Source organism: Cervus canadensis, chromosome 3, assembly GCF_019320065.1.
Source record: "Cervus canadensis isolate Bull #8, Minnesota chromosome 3, ASM1932006v1, whole genome shotgun sequence".
NCBI lineage: Eukaryota > Metazoa > Chordata > Mammalia > Artiodactyla > Cervidae > Cervus > Cervus canadensis.
Genome location: NC_057388.1, coordinates 89,797,795 through 89,814,743, shown reverse-complemented (window position 1 = coordinate 89,814,743; position 16,949 = coordinate 89,797,795). Strand labels below are relative to the sequence as shown.

The 16,949-nt window shown below is 39.0% G+C and overlaps 1 long non-coding RNA gene across 1 annotated transcript in view; it reads left to right on the top strand.

The window, feature by feature from the left end:
• Positions 1 to 9,026, top strand: part of LOC122438652 — a 56,865-nt gene extending 47,839 nt beyond the window's left edge. Inside the window, exons 4-5 of the long non-coding RNA XR_006268601.1 lie at positions 2,814 to 2,929; positions 8,060 to 9,026. This is a non-coding gene — a long non-coding RNA (uncharacterized LOC122438652). The remainder of the gene's footprint in view (positions 1 to 2,813; positions 2,930 to 8,059) is intronic.
• The last annotated feature ends 7,923 nt before the right edge of the window (positions 9,027 to 16,949 follow it).

The following is a 16,949-nucleotide window of genomic DNA, read 5'->3' as shown; positions in this document are numbered from 1 at the left end:
CAGAGGGATATAGTATCGATCAAAACAAAAAATATTTCCCCTAAGAAGTTGAAATTCTCCAGGGGGAAGAGAAAAAAGAAAAATGACTTCCTCTGATGAGAAGGGAAGAAATTGGTGGGTTTTAAGGAGTGGCATGATCTGATTTTGTTTCATCTATATGACTTTGGCCTTCTGTTTTGAGAATAGTATGTGGTGAGGCAAGGAAAGAATCAGCTGGGAGCCTTGTGTAATAATCCAGATGGGGATGATAAAGGCTTGGATGGCAGTAGTGGCAGTGGAAATAGGGAGAAATAGGCAGAATTTAGGTGTGTTTTTAAGGAGCCAACAGGATTTACTGATGGATTGGAAATGGGGCGTTAAGGAAAGAGAAAAGGCAAAGATGACTTGGAGGGTTGAATTGTCATTTACTAACATGGGGAAACCCATAGGAGCATCAGCCTTGGGGAGAACATGAGCAGCTTTGTCATGGGGTGATGTTAAGTGTGAAATGTCTAGTAGACATCTGGGGGAGATGTCGAAGAGGCAGCTGAAAATACAAGCCTTGAGTTCAGGGAAGAAGTTTAGGCTCTTGTAGGTGGTATTTAAAGTGATGAGAGACCCACTGAGGTGATCAAGGGGAGGGAGTACGGATAGAAAAGAAATCTGCGAACCGAGAGCCTTGGATCATTCTAACATTAAGAGACTGAGACAACGAGATGTCTAAGAAGAAATGGCCAGTGAAGCAGGAGGAGGGCCAGTAGTATGGTGTCCTGGAAACCAAGCAGGAAAGTGTCTAAAGAAAGAGAGGATCTTCTCTCTGGGGATAGCAATGGTACCTGCTCAAAGGTGGCTGTGATGAACTTGTTTAAATGGATTAGAGAACTCATTAAAGTACCTGCCTCAGTACCTGGCTGCTGGGTAGTTCAAGGTGGAAGTCACTGATGACTTAACAAGAACAGTTTCAGGGGAGTAATCAGGACAAAAGCCTGGTTGGAGTGGGCTCAAATAAGAAGAGGAGGAAAGAATTGGGGACAGCAGAAATAGTCAGCCCTTCTGAGTATTCCTATGAAATTGCATTAGAATAATGGAGAATTAATTCATGGAAACCTGGGATCAGAAGAAAGGGGTGTGTATATCTGTCTGTCTGTTTCTGTCTCTGTCTCTTTTAGGTTGGAAGAAAGTATAGACTGTGTTTATGCACTGATGAAAATAATCCTATATAGAGGAGGAAATTGATGGTGTAGTTGGATTTAGGATAATGAATTGTTTTGGTCATAGATAACAGGTTGGCTGAAATAACTAGATTGTCCTTTGTCCCTTTATCCCTTTCCTTTTCAGTCTTTCATTCATTCATCCATCAAACATTTTCTGAAGGTTAACCAAGTGCCAAGGATCAAACCGGGGCTGGGTAAAGGACAGTGATTAGGAGGTGAGTCAAATGAACAATCTACAGCCTCTGGTGAAGCTTTTACCACCTGGTGGAGGTAGGCCTCCTAAAAACACAAATATAGATTTCAGCGAATGCCTCATAGGAAAAGTATGGACTCCTTCTGAGAGAAAAAGAGAGGATGTCTTGGTGTACTTTGGATTGGGTAACATTAGAAGGCCTCTCAGATAGGAAAGATGGACCCAGCAGAAAAGCATTCCAAGCAGAGGGAACAGAGCATGTAAAGGCCTGGGACAGGGCAGAGCCTGGTGCTTCCAGGGACCCGAGAGGTCGTCGGAGCTGCCTGAGAGACAGGAAGGAGGCAGGTTGTGCTGGGCTTCGGGGGCCTTTTAAGATTTGAGATTATATCCTAGTAGCAGTGGGAAGCCATTGAAAAGCTTTTAGATGGTAAGTTACATGTTAAGTTTGCACTGAGGGGTGGGGGATAATCTACCTGAGCTGCACTGTTTCATGGTGAATGGGTTGGAGGGGGCAAGAGTAGGAAAAAAGAGCTCCAATTTAGGCGGAAAGATAGTACCTGTAAAATAGACTGAGATTTTACAATTTTGTTACTAAAAAATAGAACTGAGAATATCCTCTACTTGGCAGAATTTGTTTTAAAGCTTATCAGGTTTCTCAGCACCTGAAAAGAACATTTTCTTGTTAAAAATAATGTTAATGGAGAAGAGTCAGATGAAGATGTCAGTGATTTCAGCTTACTTAACATAAAATGAAACTTTAAAAAAGATTGTGGTAACTTGGTGAAAAATTTCAAATAATAAGCTTTTTTCCATGCACGTTTTCCAGAAAAAAATATCAATGACACAATACCAGAGACAGACTCTTTAAGAAAATGGATTGAAGTACATGAATATATACCAAGAATAATTAATCTACTTATGATATTTTAAGTGTTCATATAATATAAAGAACCTTAAATTTTTTGCTTTAATGGATGTACATTATTTTTTATGAAAAAATAATATCATAAAAAGTTCATTGATTTAAAAAATTTCAAAAGTTTCCCTTTTCATTTTCAGAAGTATCTTAGTTTTAGGATAAATTATGTGATTAGAGATAGACCTCTAATCTCTCCAGTTGAAGAGTCAGACTGGTGAAAAAACCATCACATTATAGTACAGGATGCATATTTTATTGTGCTAATTTAGGCTTCCTCCAAAAGAGATTTGTTAAAACAGAAGAGCAGTTATAATACCAAGTATTGCTGTATCAGGGCACCCACAACTCCAGGGCCGTGAATTTACTTGTTGTGAGCCCTCACTTTTAAAAAAAAATAAGAAAAGAAACAGAAGTTACTCCCTATCTAGACAAGCCACTCCTCAGAGTTCTATCTTGGTTGTAACTTGAGTTTTCTTTCTCACACTGGCATTTTATTTATGCTTTTCAGGGTAAAGAGAGTTTGGGACATCTTGCCATCTGGAGTTTTTCTGTGCCTTGCTGATGATCTGAGTTCAAACCTGCCAGTTTATGGGAAAAGAGAAGAAAACCTCCTGTAACATCTGAGTAAGTAGATGCTGTAGTCTGCTTTAACTTATTGCCTAAAAAAAGAAAAATTTTTAACATTTAGGTTTCAAATTATCAGGAATTTTAATTGGATCCTTTAAATTTTGTTGTTGAATAATGATGGCAATTATTACAGTTCCGATAAGTGAATATTTTTAAATACTGGGATTCTGGAAGAAATTAATCCCCCTGATAATAAGAAAGTTAATGAAAACATTTTCTATATATAATGGTTTAGCTTTTAAGAATCATATTAAGGACCTAACTGTATATATTAAAATTTTAAGAGCTTATTAAATTTTTCCTTAGGGTTTTATTTCAGCTTTTTATTATGAATGCAAAAATACTGGTAAGACAACTGTTATGAATTTTTTAATGCAACTATATCTATACAAAAATTGTATTTTAGCAGGAAATGTATTTTGGCTAACTTGAAATAAATGCTTGTTTGTTTATGGCTGATTCATATCAATGTATGACAAAACCCACTGAAATGTTGTGAAGTAATTAGCCTCCAACTAATAAAAAAATTAAAAAAAAAAAAGAAAATAGAATTTTAAAAGTTCTTTCTATTTGAAAATAATGTTTTTTTTTCCCCCTGATAATGTAGATAAGATTACAAAATCTCTCTGGATTTGACTTTGTTTCTTAATTAAAGAGACTAGAAAGGAAGAGCACTCCTTCTTTCCAATCAGAATTTCTCTGTGAAATTTAGAGTTGATCCAGTTTGATATAAACTGTTTTTTCAGAATGAAAGCTACTAGTTGTCTTGTTATGTCCATTGAATCTGTTTGACAAAGCTAGGAAATTATGAGGTTGTACCAGGACCTTACTTTGGAATGCTCAGGTGAATACAATGAATAAATGTACAAGATACTTCCCTACTATAACAGGGTTATTTAATTTTGGTCTATATCTGAGCTGTTTGATATGGTAGCCAGTGGCCACATGGAGCTGTTGACATTTGAAATGTGGCTGGTCCCAAATAAGATGTGCTGTGCATAAAATAGACACCAAAGTTCAAAAACTTAGTGTGAAAAAAAAAGACTGAAAATATTTTATTAGTAATTTTTGTATGAATCACATAGTTAAATGATAATATTTTGGATATATTGGGTGGAGCAAAACATTAAAATTAATTTCACTTGTTTCCTTTTACTTATTTTTAATGAAGCTGCTAGACAATTATAACTTACTTGTGGCTTACATTATATTTCCAATAGACAGAACTGGCCTGTATATAGTCAACATGCTTAGTCATCCATTAATCAGCATTCTTTTAGCTTTGAACCTTCTGGGCTGTGTATGGATCAATTAATACAAATCTGCGTTGTTTTAAGAATTTGATTCTTTGATTCAGTCAAGTATTTGCTGAGTACTTGCTATGTGCCAGACAGTCTTCTAGGTACTGGTGTTACAGTATGAAAAAATAAACAAAACTTCCTGCCTTCACGGTGTTAGCATTCCATTAGTGAAACCAGAATGAAAACATAAATAACTCAAATATATAATCTGTTTGAAGATAATAGATGCTTTGGAAGAAATGCAAGGGAAGGGTTCAGTTGTAAACAGAGTGTTCAGGGAAGGCCTCACTAGATAGGCGCTATTTGAACAAAGACCCAAAGAAGGCGAGAGAAAGAGCCCTGTGGATATTTGGGGGAAGAGTGTTCCGGGTAGAGGGAATAAGGGATGCGAAGACCTTGAGGCAGGAGTGTGTCTGGCTTGTTTAAATGGTCGGAGGCGAGATGATTGGAGTGAAGTGAGTGACGCAGAGAGAGGGAGATGAATGGGCACATCATGTGAGCGGCAGTACGGTCTGTGCAGGCTCACAGGTGATCCTAGGGAAGCAGGCCAGAAAACAAGTAAGAATTACAGATTCTAAAAAGGAAGCGAAGACATCAGGAGCTACACTTCATGGGGGGAGATAGATTCTACAGCTTAAGTTCAAGCGGCTTACTAAAAGAACCATCAACCCTTAGAAATCTGAGACTGTCAGCTGATGACTAGATGAATAAAATGAAGTACATCCATAATACTGTTGGGCAGTAAGAATGAACAAAGAGCTGATACATGCTACAACATGTGTGAACCTTGAAAACATGCTAAGTGAAAGAAGACAGTCACAAAAGGTCACGTATTGTATGATTCTGTTTATATGATATTCCAAGAAAACAACAAGTCCATCATTTCATAGTAGCATTCCAAAGACCGAAATGCTTTGGAATAAATTTAACAAGAGAACTGTAAGTCCTGCATATTGAAAACTACACACTTTCGTTGAGAGAAATAGAAGTATCCCTCAGTAAGCCGGAATATATACTATGTTTATAGGTTGGAGGATTTAGTGTTGGTGATGTGGCAGTCTTCTCCAAATTGATCTGGGGGTTCAACAAAGTCATCGCCAAAGTCTCAGACAGACTTTTTGTAGAAATGTATTTATAGAAGTTAGCAAACAAATTCTAAAATCTATCAGAAATGGAGAAGATCTAGAATATCTGTCAGAGTAACTTTAAAAAAAGAAAGTTGAAAAAAGAAAGAAGAAAGTTGGAAAACTTACACTGCCTCTTTTCAAAACTTACCATAAAGCTATAGTAATAAAAACAGTGTAGTATTTACATATGGATGAACATATAGATCAGTGGAACAAAATATCCAGAAATAAGATACATATGTGGTCAGTTGCTTTTCAGCAAAGGTACTAAGGTAATCCTATAGTGAGAACATAGTCTCTTCAACAAATAGTAACAATTGGATTTCTTCATGAAGTAAAATGTACCTTGACTTTTACCTTATAACATACACAAAAATCGACTTAAAATGGATCACAGACCCACATGTAAAGAAGTAAATGTATCTGGAAGTCTTGTGTCTTGGGTTAGACAAAGATTTAGTCAGTAGGATATAAAAAGCATGAAGTATAAAAGAAAAAATGGTAAATTGGATTTCATCACAATTAAAGTTTTGCTCTTCAGAAGATACCAATCTTAAGAAAATGAAAAGTCAAGCCACATACTAGGAAAAAAAGTCACAAAACTTAAGTCTGATAAAGGATTAGTATATAGGAAAAGGGGGCTTTCCTGGTAGCTCAGCTGGTAGAGAATCCACCCGCATTGCAGGAAACCTCAGTTCAATTCCTGGGTTGGAAAGATTCCCTAGAGAAGGGATAGGCTACCCACTCCAGTATTCTTGGGCTTGGACGGTAAAGAATCCACCTGCAGTGTGGGAGACCTGGGTTCGATCCCTGGGTTGGGAAGATCCCCTGGAGACAGTGGAGCCTGTCGGACAAAGAGTCGGACACAACTGAACAACTAAGCATAGCCCATGTAGGAAAAAAATAAAGAACTCTTAAAAGTCAGTTAAAAGACAACAGTCTGATTTAAATATGTACAAAAATTTGAAGAGACATTTCACCAGAAGGATAGATGAATGGCACATAATAAACATATGAAAAGCGTTTCAACATCATTAGTCATTAGGGACATGCAAATTAAAGCCTTAATGAGATATTGCTGCACACCCACTATAATGACTAAAATTAAAACCTGACAGCCGATGCATTGGCAAGGATGTGGATAAGCCAGAATCTTTATATGCTGCTGGTGGTAATATGAAATGGTACAACTATATTCAAAAACAGTTTGGCAGTTTCTTTAAAAGTTCAACATACACTTAACATGTGACCAGCAATTCCATTCTTACAGATATGCTGTCAGGAGAAATAACAGCATATGTCCAGACAAAGATTTGTATACAGTGTTCATGGAAGCTTTATTTGTCGTTGCCAAAATGTAGAAATAATGTAACTGTCCACCAACAGATGAATAGACAAATCCATGCACTGGAATGCAACTAAACAATGAAAAGGAGTGGACTCTTCATATATGCAATGACATGGGGAATCTCAGGATGAGTATGCTCTATAAAAAAAGCAGATTCCCCCCTCAAAGCACCATTTAATTGAAATGCTAGAAAATGGAAACTAATCTACAGTGACAGCAGATCCATGGTTGCCTGAGGCTGGCTTGGCGGGAGGAAGGAGAAAAGGATTCCCAAGGGAGGAGCGCAAAGAAACATTGGGGTGATGTATATGCTCATTATCTTGATTATGTGTAATAGTCTCAGGGGTGTACACATACACCAAAATCCATCAAATTGTATAGTTTAACTTTGTGTGATTTATTGTCTGTCAATAACACCCCAGTAAGGTTGTAAAAAAAATTGTGTCCATTCAAGAATCAAGCATATATTCATAGCAGATTCACAATAGACAATCCAAAAGATACTATAGACAATTCACAAAGAATCCAAATCCATCATCTGGTGAATGGATAAGCAAAATGTGTGATGGCTGTACAATGGAATGTTACTCAGCCAAGAAAAATAACAAACTCCTAATTCATTCTCTAGTATAACATGAATGAACCTCAAAAACATGCCAGTTAGCAGAAGCCAGAAACAAAGGACTATATGTTGTAATGTGCTATTTATATGAAATTTTTAGAAAAGAAAAAATCAAAGATCAGATCAGTGATTGCCTGGGGCCAGAGTGGGAGTAGAGGCTGGCTGTGAACAGGTAGAAGGGAACTGTTGGGATGATGGAAGTATTTTTGTTGACAGTCATGCAGCCGTCTATGTATAACTTACTAAAGCTCATCTGATTGTATTGTTAAAATGGATTACTTTCATGGTATATAAATTACACCTTAATAAAGCCATTAAAAAAATGGATGGCCAGTCAAATTTTTAAATCCTCATTAAGAGAACTGTTCAAGAAACAGGACAGAATTGTGGATGTCATTGTACTGTGTTGCTTTGGAATCCTTGGTGAGACCTGTTGAATTAATTTTTGTGTCAGATGCTTTTTGGATTCTAAAGGTGAAAGAAACCATTATCAGTTGCCTCTCCCAGGGCTTAGTGACAGTGGCAGCTGCGTTTCGCTTACCCGTGAACGTTGGCTTAGAATGACTGGTTTTGTGCTGAGCAGCTGTCGGCACCCCTGGCTGAAGGCGATGGTAGTTTCTTAGGTTGATGCTGTGTTCGTGCACAGTCGTTCAGAAGCGTCGGTTAGCCTCCACCTCTAGTTCTTCGTGAAGGAAATGGATGACAGCTTAGTACCTCTGTATTTTTTAGATACAGAGAGGCACACCCTTCTAGGCCTTGGGTGCCCACCCACCTACCCCCAGCCCCACATATGTGGAGACAGCAGGAAATCTGGACACAAGACCCTTGAGGATGAGAGGTAAAGTGCAACCAAGAGAAGCCCCTGGAGCAGGGTCTGGCCATGTCTGCACCAGCCTAGGAATAGGTATCTCTAGGGACATTGAATTTTGCATCCTCAGATAAAATTAGAAAATGACCTGATTTTAATGAAGCAGTCAACAACTCTAGAACGTCTTGCCTGTGATTCAGCCTGTGTGCATGTATGCTAAGTCGCTTCAGTCAGGTCTGATTCTTTGCACCCCTGTGGACTGTAGCCCACCAGACTCCTCTATCCATGGGATTCTCCAGGCAGGAATATTCAAACAGAAAAAATTTGTCCTGTAAACAACCAATTATTTGCCTAAAATTCATTCAGCCATTTTCCCAGATAAAATACCGGTTATTTAACCAAATTTTTCTTTTTCTTTTCTCCCCTCAAAGCAAATCCTTTATTCAACAAAGATTTAAGGGACTCATATTTGTCATGCACACCAAAGATAAGACATGCCGGCAAGGATAAAAGACACATGGAGTTGAGGGTGGAGGCCTGATGATACACAATCGGCCTCCATGGGGAGGAGGCAGGGGTGTTCAGAGAGGCATTGTTCTAGGAAGGTTTGGAGCAGGGAATGTAGACTGCTGAGATTTGGAGGATGAATAGGACTTGACTGTTAGCCAGGTTGGGGGGACCATAAAGCTGCGACATGGGAGTATAAAGAAGAGAGAGCAGGGTCAAGAGATGCAGCGAGTCTGAGTGATGTGACTTTGTGGCTGGCTGAATTTGAAGAATAGAGAAAATGGCATCAAGGTTGAGCTCAACTTTGGCCATGGCCATCTCAACAAGTGGTGATACCATTCACTGAGGTGGAAACAGAAGACACCTAGGAAGTTTATTTGTTTTGCTTGTTGGCTTGGGAAACCAAGAAATCACTCTAGAGGTTTTATCAGAGGAGTGTAGCTATTTGCATACACTTGACTGAACTTTAAAGATGTCCCTCTTTGACCCGTCTGTGTTCTGGTAGAAGAACTCACACAGAGCAGAAGAGAGGAAAGTGAAAACTGACGTGGTCTTGGGGGTCCGTGTTTGTGCAGCATCTCGGGCTGTGGTAGGACTCGTCTTTACAGGTAAAATCACTCATGAGAGAGAGCTTCAGGGTAGTTACAGAGTGGAGATGTCCTCTGACATGAAAGCCAGTCAGGTTAAAGAACTTAGCAATTCCACTTGACTTCTTGTCTCTGCATTTTTATCACTTATAAAGTACATTCTTTATACTTCTTTGGTATAAGGAAGATTAAAAAGGTAAATTTTAGAAAAGATAGGTCCATCTTATATATGTACTAGCTCATTTAACTTTTAAAATAGCCCTGTAAAAGAGGTACTTTTAATCATATTAGTTTATGATAAGGATTGCTAATTACTTAATAAAGGTATTTAAAAATCAACAGGTTTAAAATTTTTTGACATGTCATTAACACAAAGCATAAACTCTTACTCATATCCATTGACATTAGCATGTAAATGATGACAATTCATTATTTTTTAAATTCTAATTATTTCTGCCTTGTCCTTCTTTTGAAAGAAGTACACTGGTAACAAATGTGCATGTGTGCTCAGTCACTCAGTCATGTCCAACTCTTTTTGACCCCATGGACTGTAGCCCGCCAGGCTCCTCTGACCATGGGATTTCCCAGGCAAGAATACTGGAATGGATTGCCATTTTCCCCCCACCAGGGGATCTTCCCAACTCAGGGATCAAACCTGTGTCTCCTGCATCTCTTGCAGTGGCGGGCAGATTCTTTACCACTGAGCCACCTGTGAAGCTCCAACAAATAAATACAGAAAGTAATACTCTTATTTTTATACTTTTTGAAAATAAAAATAATTTGGAAAATGACTCCTCTAATTTTGAAAATTTTTGCTCACTATTCACTTTCCTTTATTTTTTATTGATTGTGAATATATTACATTAAACCAAAAATACTGTGTAAACCATTATTTTGAATCTATGTCAAAAGAGTAAAACTTAAAATTAGGTTTTACCCATTGCTTCCGACTTCAGTTCAGTTCAGTGGCTCAGTTGTGTCCGACTCTTTGCGACCTCATGAATTGCAGCACACCAGGCCTCCCTGACCATCACCAACTCCCGGAGTCTACCCAAACCCATGTCCATCAAGTCGGTGATGCCATCCAGCCATCTCATCCTCTGTCGTCCCCTTCTCCTCCTGCCCCCAATCCTTCCCAGCATCAGGGTCTTTTCCAATGAGTCAACTCTTCGCATGAGGTGGCCAAAGTATTGGAGTTTCAGCTTCAGCGTCAGTCCTTCCAGTGAACACCCAGGACTGATATCCTTTAGGGTTGACTGGTTGGATCTTCTTGCAGTCCAAAGGACTCTCAAGAGTCTTCTCCAACACCACAGTTCAAAAGCATAAATTCTTTGGTGCTCAGCTTTCTTCACCATCCCACTCTCACATCCATACATGACTACTGGAAAAACCATAGCCTTGACTAGACGGACCTTTGTTGGGCAAAGTAATGTCTCTACTTTTAAATATGCTATCTAGGTAGGAACTTTCTTCCCAAGGAGTAAGTGTCTTTTAATTTCATGGCTGCAGTCACCATCTGCAGTGAATTTGGACCCCAAAAAAATAAAGTCAGCCACTGTTCCCACTGTTTCCATCTATTTCCCATGAAGTGATGGGACCAGATGCCATGATCTTAGTTTTCTGAATGTTGAGCTTTAAGCCAACTTTTTCACTCTCCTCTTTCACTTTCATCAAGAGGCTTTTTAGTTCTTCTTCACTTTCTGCCATAAGGGTGGTGTCATCTGCATATCTGAGGTTATTGATATTTCTCCCAGCAATCTTGATTCCAGCTTGTTCTTCTTCCAGCCCAGCATTTCTCATGATGTACTCTGCATATAAGTTAAATAAGCAGAGTGACAATATACAGCCTTGACATACTCCTTTTCCTATTTGGAACCAGTCTGTTGTTCCATGTCCAATTCTAACTGTTGCTTCCTGATCTGCATACAGGTTTCTCAAGAGGCAGTTCAGATGGTCTGGTATTCCCATCTCTTGAAGAATTTTCCGCAGTTTATTGTGATCCACACAGTCAAAGGCTTCGGCATAGTCAATAAAGCAGAAATAGATGTTTTTCTGGAACTCTCTTGCTTTTTCTATGATCCAGAGGATGTTGGTAATTTGATCTCTGGTTCCTCTGCCTTTTCTAAAACCAGCTTGAACATCTGGAAGTTCGTGGTTCACATGAGCCTGGCTTGGAGAATTTTGAGCATTACTTTACTAGCGTGTGAGATGAGTGCAATTATGCGGCAGTTCGAGCATTCTTTGGCATTGCCTTTCTTTGGGGTTGGAGTGAAAACTGACCTTTTCCAGTCCTGTGGCCATTGCTGAGTTTCCCAAATTTGCTGGCATATTGAGTGCAGCACTTTCACAGCATCATCTTCCAGGATTTGAAATAGCTCAACTGGAATTCCATCACCTCCACTAGCTTTGTTCGTAGTGATGCTTTCTAAGGCCCACTTGATTTCACACTCCAGGATGTCTGGCTCTAGGTGAGTGATCACACCATCATGATTATCTGGGTCATGAAGATCTTTGCTTCCGACTTATCTTTCAATAATATGTGGTCAGATCCTGCTTTAAATGTCCTCCTGCTTGACGTACCTTGATGAAGTAAGTTTCTTGGCCTCAGTTAGGCTGTTTTCCTCGTCTGTAAGATGCAGGCCATGAGGTACGTGTTCTAGTGCTGTTAAATTCAGAAATAATTTCTTGGGCCGAGTGCCAGTGTAAACAGGCAGTTTCCTTTTGTGCCACAAGAGGGCGCGCCTGCGTTGTTGCCAGCCTGAGCTGAGGTCCCAACTCTCTTCCAAGATGTGGCTGAGAAGTTAGGGACAAGTAGATTGCTAGGAAAATGTGAAAGAAAAAGGTTTTTTGATAGTGTCAGGAAAGAGATTGTTGAAACATAAAATGATATAAAGGGAGGGGTTGTGAATAAGATTCCTTTAAGATATGGAAGCTTTTGCTGACATAGATCATTGGAGATTTCTGCTGCCAGTCAACAACACCCCCCCCTTTTTTTTTTGCCTGTATCTGAGAATTTTGATTTTTTTCCTCCTTCTTTGAAACTGTATATAAATCTTTTGTATCAAACAAATATAGAATCCAAAGTTTAGTTTCTTAGTAGTGATCCTGAATAATTAATGTGATTGAAGATAACAGGTCTTCCCTGGTGGCTCAGATGATAGAGAATCAGCCTGCAATGCAGGAGACCAGAGTTCGATCCCTGAGTTGGTAAGATTCCCTGGAGAAGAGAATGGCAACCCACTCCAGTATTCTTGCTTGGAGAATTCCATGGACAGAGGAGCCTGGTGGGCTACAGTCCATGGGGTCTCAAGGAGCTGGACAGGACTAGCGACTGAGAACTGTGAAAGATAAATTGGATTGTTTGATTTCAGTGCCTTGGATATGTACAAAATCTGCCCCAAATTAGGAAAATGTGAGTTTTTCATCCTGCCTCCCTCCATGCACCTTTTTCCTTTAAGTTACTGAGTTCCTTGATATTTTGCTGTCACACGTAGCTCAGAAAGTTGGATAGGGGCAAGGAAAAACGTTCTGTGAACCAACCCTAGGGATGTGGAACAAATTTTAATATACCAAATTTTTAAAATTCACAAGATCAGAGCTGAACACAGTGTCACAGGCAGTTGTGCCATTACTCTGATAGGTGTGGGGAAATACTTTCATCTCAGCTGTGTATTTCACGTGAATATGCTCTTTGATTAAGTCATCCAGGTAACCCTTTTATTTTGCTAATATTTTTATTATAAATACAAAAATCATGTTTGTTTTACATAACTGTAATTATGCTTTTTACACTTTTCATATTGGAAAATGTTCTGAATCTAGAAAGCAAAATCTGTTGGCATCTTCTTCTGAATCCTACTTTTAGAAGTTTTTTCTAGGGGTTGTTCATGGTAATAAACAGTGTTTTAAGTTCAGAGTCAGACTGCCCAGGTTCAAACTATGGCGCCACTGAGTTTGAAATGTAATAAAAGCAAAGTTAGTCTTATACTTTCTTTTTCATTTGAAATTTGATAATTTCTTGAGCAGGAGAAAGAGAGGTGCAGTTACTGTAGAAGTCATGCACTTTGTGCAGTGGCCAATTTCAAATGATCGTTCCTTGTACATCACAAGGAGTTAACAAACTTGTAAATACTTTTGAGATTACTCAATTTAAAAAGAAAGAATGTAAAAGAAAAAAAGAGCTCTGTATTTCTATTTTCTTTGCTTCCACTGTGAAATTTGGTTTTGTTTCAAGATGTGGGAGCACCTGTGATAACCTCTTGTCCACATGAAGGTCATCTGTCTTCTTTATTTTGGTAAAAAAAAAAAGTGAAGGTAGAGAATAGCTGATATAGGGGCAAGCTGTTCCTTTAAAGTTACTTTTAAAAATTATGGAATATTTCAGGCATACAAAGAAAGCATAGGAATGTTATAGAATTAAAGTGTTGAGAGTGCAAATACCTCTTTGACATCCTAATTTCAGTTTTGGATAAATATCCAGATGTATAGTTGCTGGATCATATGGTAGTACTATTTTTAATATTTTAAGGAACCTCTGTACTGTCTTCCACACCAGATGTAGTGTTTTACATTCCTACCAACAGTGCACAAGGGTTTCAGTTTCTTCACATCCTTGCCAACACTTGTTTTTATGCATGTGTGTGTGTTTTTAATCACAGCTATTCTAACAGGTGTGAGGTGACATCTCATTGTGTATTTGCATTTCCCTGATGGTTAGTGATGTTGAGCATCTTTTCATATTTCTGTTGGCCATGTGTATGTCTTCTTTGGGGGGAAGCCAATTCATGTCCTTGGCTCATTTTTAATCATTTTGTTATTTATTTATTTATCTGTGTATATATTTATTTATGCTAATTGAGCTGTAGCAGCAATAATATTGACATCATGGATATTAACCCTTTATCGGATATTTTCCTTTTCACTCTGTTAGATTCTTGTCTTTGTTCTGCAAAAGTTTTTTTGTTTAATGTACAGATATTTATCTATTTTTGCTTTTGTTGCAAGCCCAGTGTCATGAAGCTTTTCCCCTGTGTTTTCTCCTAGGTGTTTTACAGTTTTGGGTCTTAATGTTTAAGTCTTGAAACCATTTTGAGTCAACTTTTCTATGTGGCATAAGATAAGGGTCCAGTTTCATTCTTTGCTTGTGGATATCCAGTTTCTTCAACTTTGTTTATTGAAGAGATTGTGTTTTTCTGTTTTGTGTATTCTTGGTGCCCTTATTGAAGACCTTATAGTCATGGATTTATTTCTGTGTTCTCTCTTCTGTTCCAGTCTACATGTCTATCTCTATGCCAGGACCAGTTTGAGAAGAATTAGCTTTCAGTTCAGTTCAGTTCAGTCGCTCAGTCTTGTCCGACTCTTTGCGACCCCGTGAACCGCAGCACACCAGGCCTCCCTGTCCATCACCAACTCCCAGAGTTCATCCAGATCCATGTTCATTGAGTTGGTGATGCCATCCAACCATCTCATCCTCTGTCATCCCCTTCTCCTCCTGCCCCCAATCTTTCCCAGCATCAGGGTCTTTTCAAATGAGTCAGCTCTTCGCATCAGGTGGCCAAAGTACTGGAGTTTCAGCTTCAGCATCAGTCCTACCCATAAACACCCAGGACTGATCTCCTTTATGATGGACTGGTTGGATCTCCTTGCAGTCCAAGGGATTCTCAAGGGTCTTCTCCAACACCACAGTTCAAAAGCATCAATTCTTCAGTGCTCAGCTTTCTTTATAGTCCCAATTCTCACATCCATACATGACCACTGAAAAAACCATAGCCTTGACTAGACAGACCTTTGTTGACAAAGTAATGTCTCTGCTTTTTAATATGCTATCTAGGTTGGTCATAATCTTTCCAAGGAGTAAGCATCTTTTAATTTCATGGCCGCAAGCACCATCTGCAGTGATTTTGGAGCCCCCCAAAATAAAGTCAGCCACTGTTTCCCCATCTATTTGCTGTGAAGTGATGAGACCGGATGCCATGATCTTAGTTTTCCGAATATTGAGCTTTAAGATAACTTTTTCACTCTCCTCTTTCACTTTCATCAAGAGGCTTTTTAGTTCTTCTTCACTTTCTGCCATAAGGGTGGTGTCATCTGCATATCTGAGGTTGTTGATATTTCTCCCGGCAATCTTGATTCCAGCTTATGCTTCCTCCAGCCCAGCGTTTCTCATGATGTACTCTGCATATAAGTTAAATAAGCAGAGTGACAGTGTACAGCCTTGACATACTCCTTTTCCTATTTGGAACCAGTCTGTTGTTCCATGTCCAGTTCTAACTGTTGCTTCCTGACCTACATACAGGTTTCTCAAGAGGCAGGTCAGGTGGTCTGATAGTCCTATCTCTTTCAGAATTTTCCACATTTTATTGTGATCCACAGTATTTCTTTAACTATTTGATAGAATTCACCAGTTACCACTGGTCCTGCGCTTTTCTTTGTTGGCGGAGTTTTTGACTCCTGATTCAGCCTCCTTACCACTCTGTTCATATTTTCTCTTTCTTCATGATTTGGTCTTGGTGGGTTGTATTTTTCTAGGCATTTTTCTGTTTCTTCTAGATGATCCAATATGTTGATATCCAATTGCTCATAGTAGCTTCTTACATTCTTCTGTTTCTGTGGCATGAGTTATTATGTTTCCTCTTTGATTTCTGATTTTGAGTTTCCTCTTTTACTTAGTCTAGCTAAATGTTTGTCAGTTTTGCTGTTTTTAAAAAACATGTCAACTCTTAGTTTTTATAGTTTTTTCCTGTTGTTTTTCTACTCACTATTTTATTTCTGCTCTAATCTTTATTATTTCCTTCCTTCTGCCAAATTTGGACTTAGTTCGTTCTTCTTTTTCTTGTTCCCTGAGGTGTAAAATTAGCTTGTTTATATGGGATCTATCTTCCTTTTTTTTTTTTTCTTTCTTCCTTTTTAATGTGGGCTTCCCAGGTGGCACCAGTGGTAAAGAAGCAGCCTTCCAATCCAGGAAACACAAGAGATGTGGGTTCAATCTCTGGATGGGGAATGGAGTAGGAAATGGCAACCCACTCCAGTATTCTTGCCTGGAAAATTCCATAGACAGAGGACCCTGGCCAGTTCAGTTCAGTTCAGTCGCTCAGTCGTGTCTGACTCTTTGCGATCCTATGAACCGCAGCACGCCAGGCCTCCCTATCCATCACCAACTGCTGGAGTCTACCCAAACCCATGTCCATTGAGCCGGTGATGCCATCCAACCATCTCATCCTCTGTCATCCCCTTCTCCTCCTGCCCCCAATCTTTCCCAGCATCAGGGTCTTTTCAAATGAATCATCTCTTCACATCAGGTGGCCAAGGTATTGGAGTTTCAGGTTCAGCATCAGTCCTTCCAATGAACACCCAGGATGATCTCCTTTATGATGGACTGGTTGGATCTCCCTGCTGTCCAAGGGACTCTCAAGAGTCTCCTTCAACACCACAGTTCAAAAGCATCAATTCTTCAGTGCTCAGCTTTCTTTATAGTCCAACTCTCACATCCATACATAACCACTGGAAAAACCATAGCCTTGACTAGACGGACCTTAGTTGACAAAGTAATGTCTTTGCTTTTTAATATGCTGTCTAGGTTGCTCATAGCTTTTTGTCCAAGGAGCAAGTGTTGTCTTTTAATTTCATGGCTGCAGTCACCATCTTCATGATTTTGGAGCCCAGAAAATAAAGTCTGTCTCTGTTTCTATTGTTTCTTCCTCTACTTCCCATGAAGTGA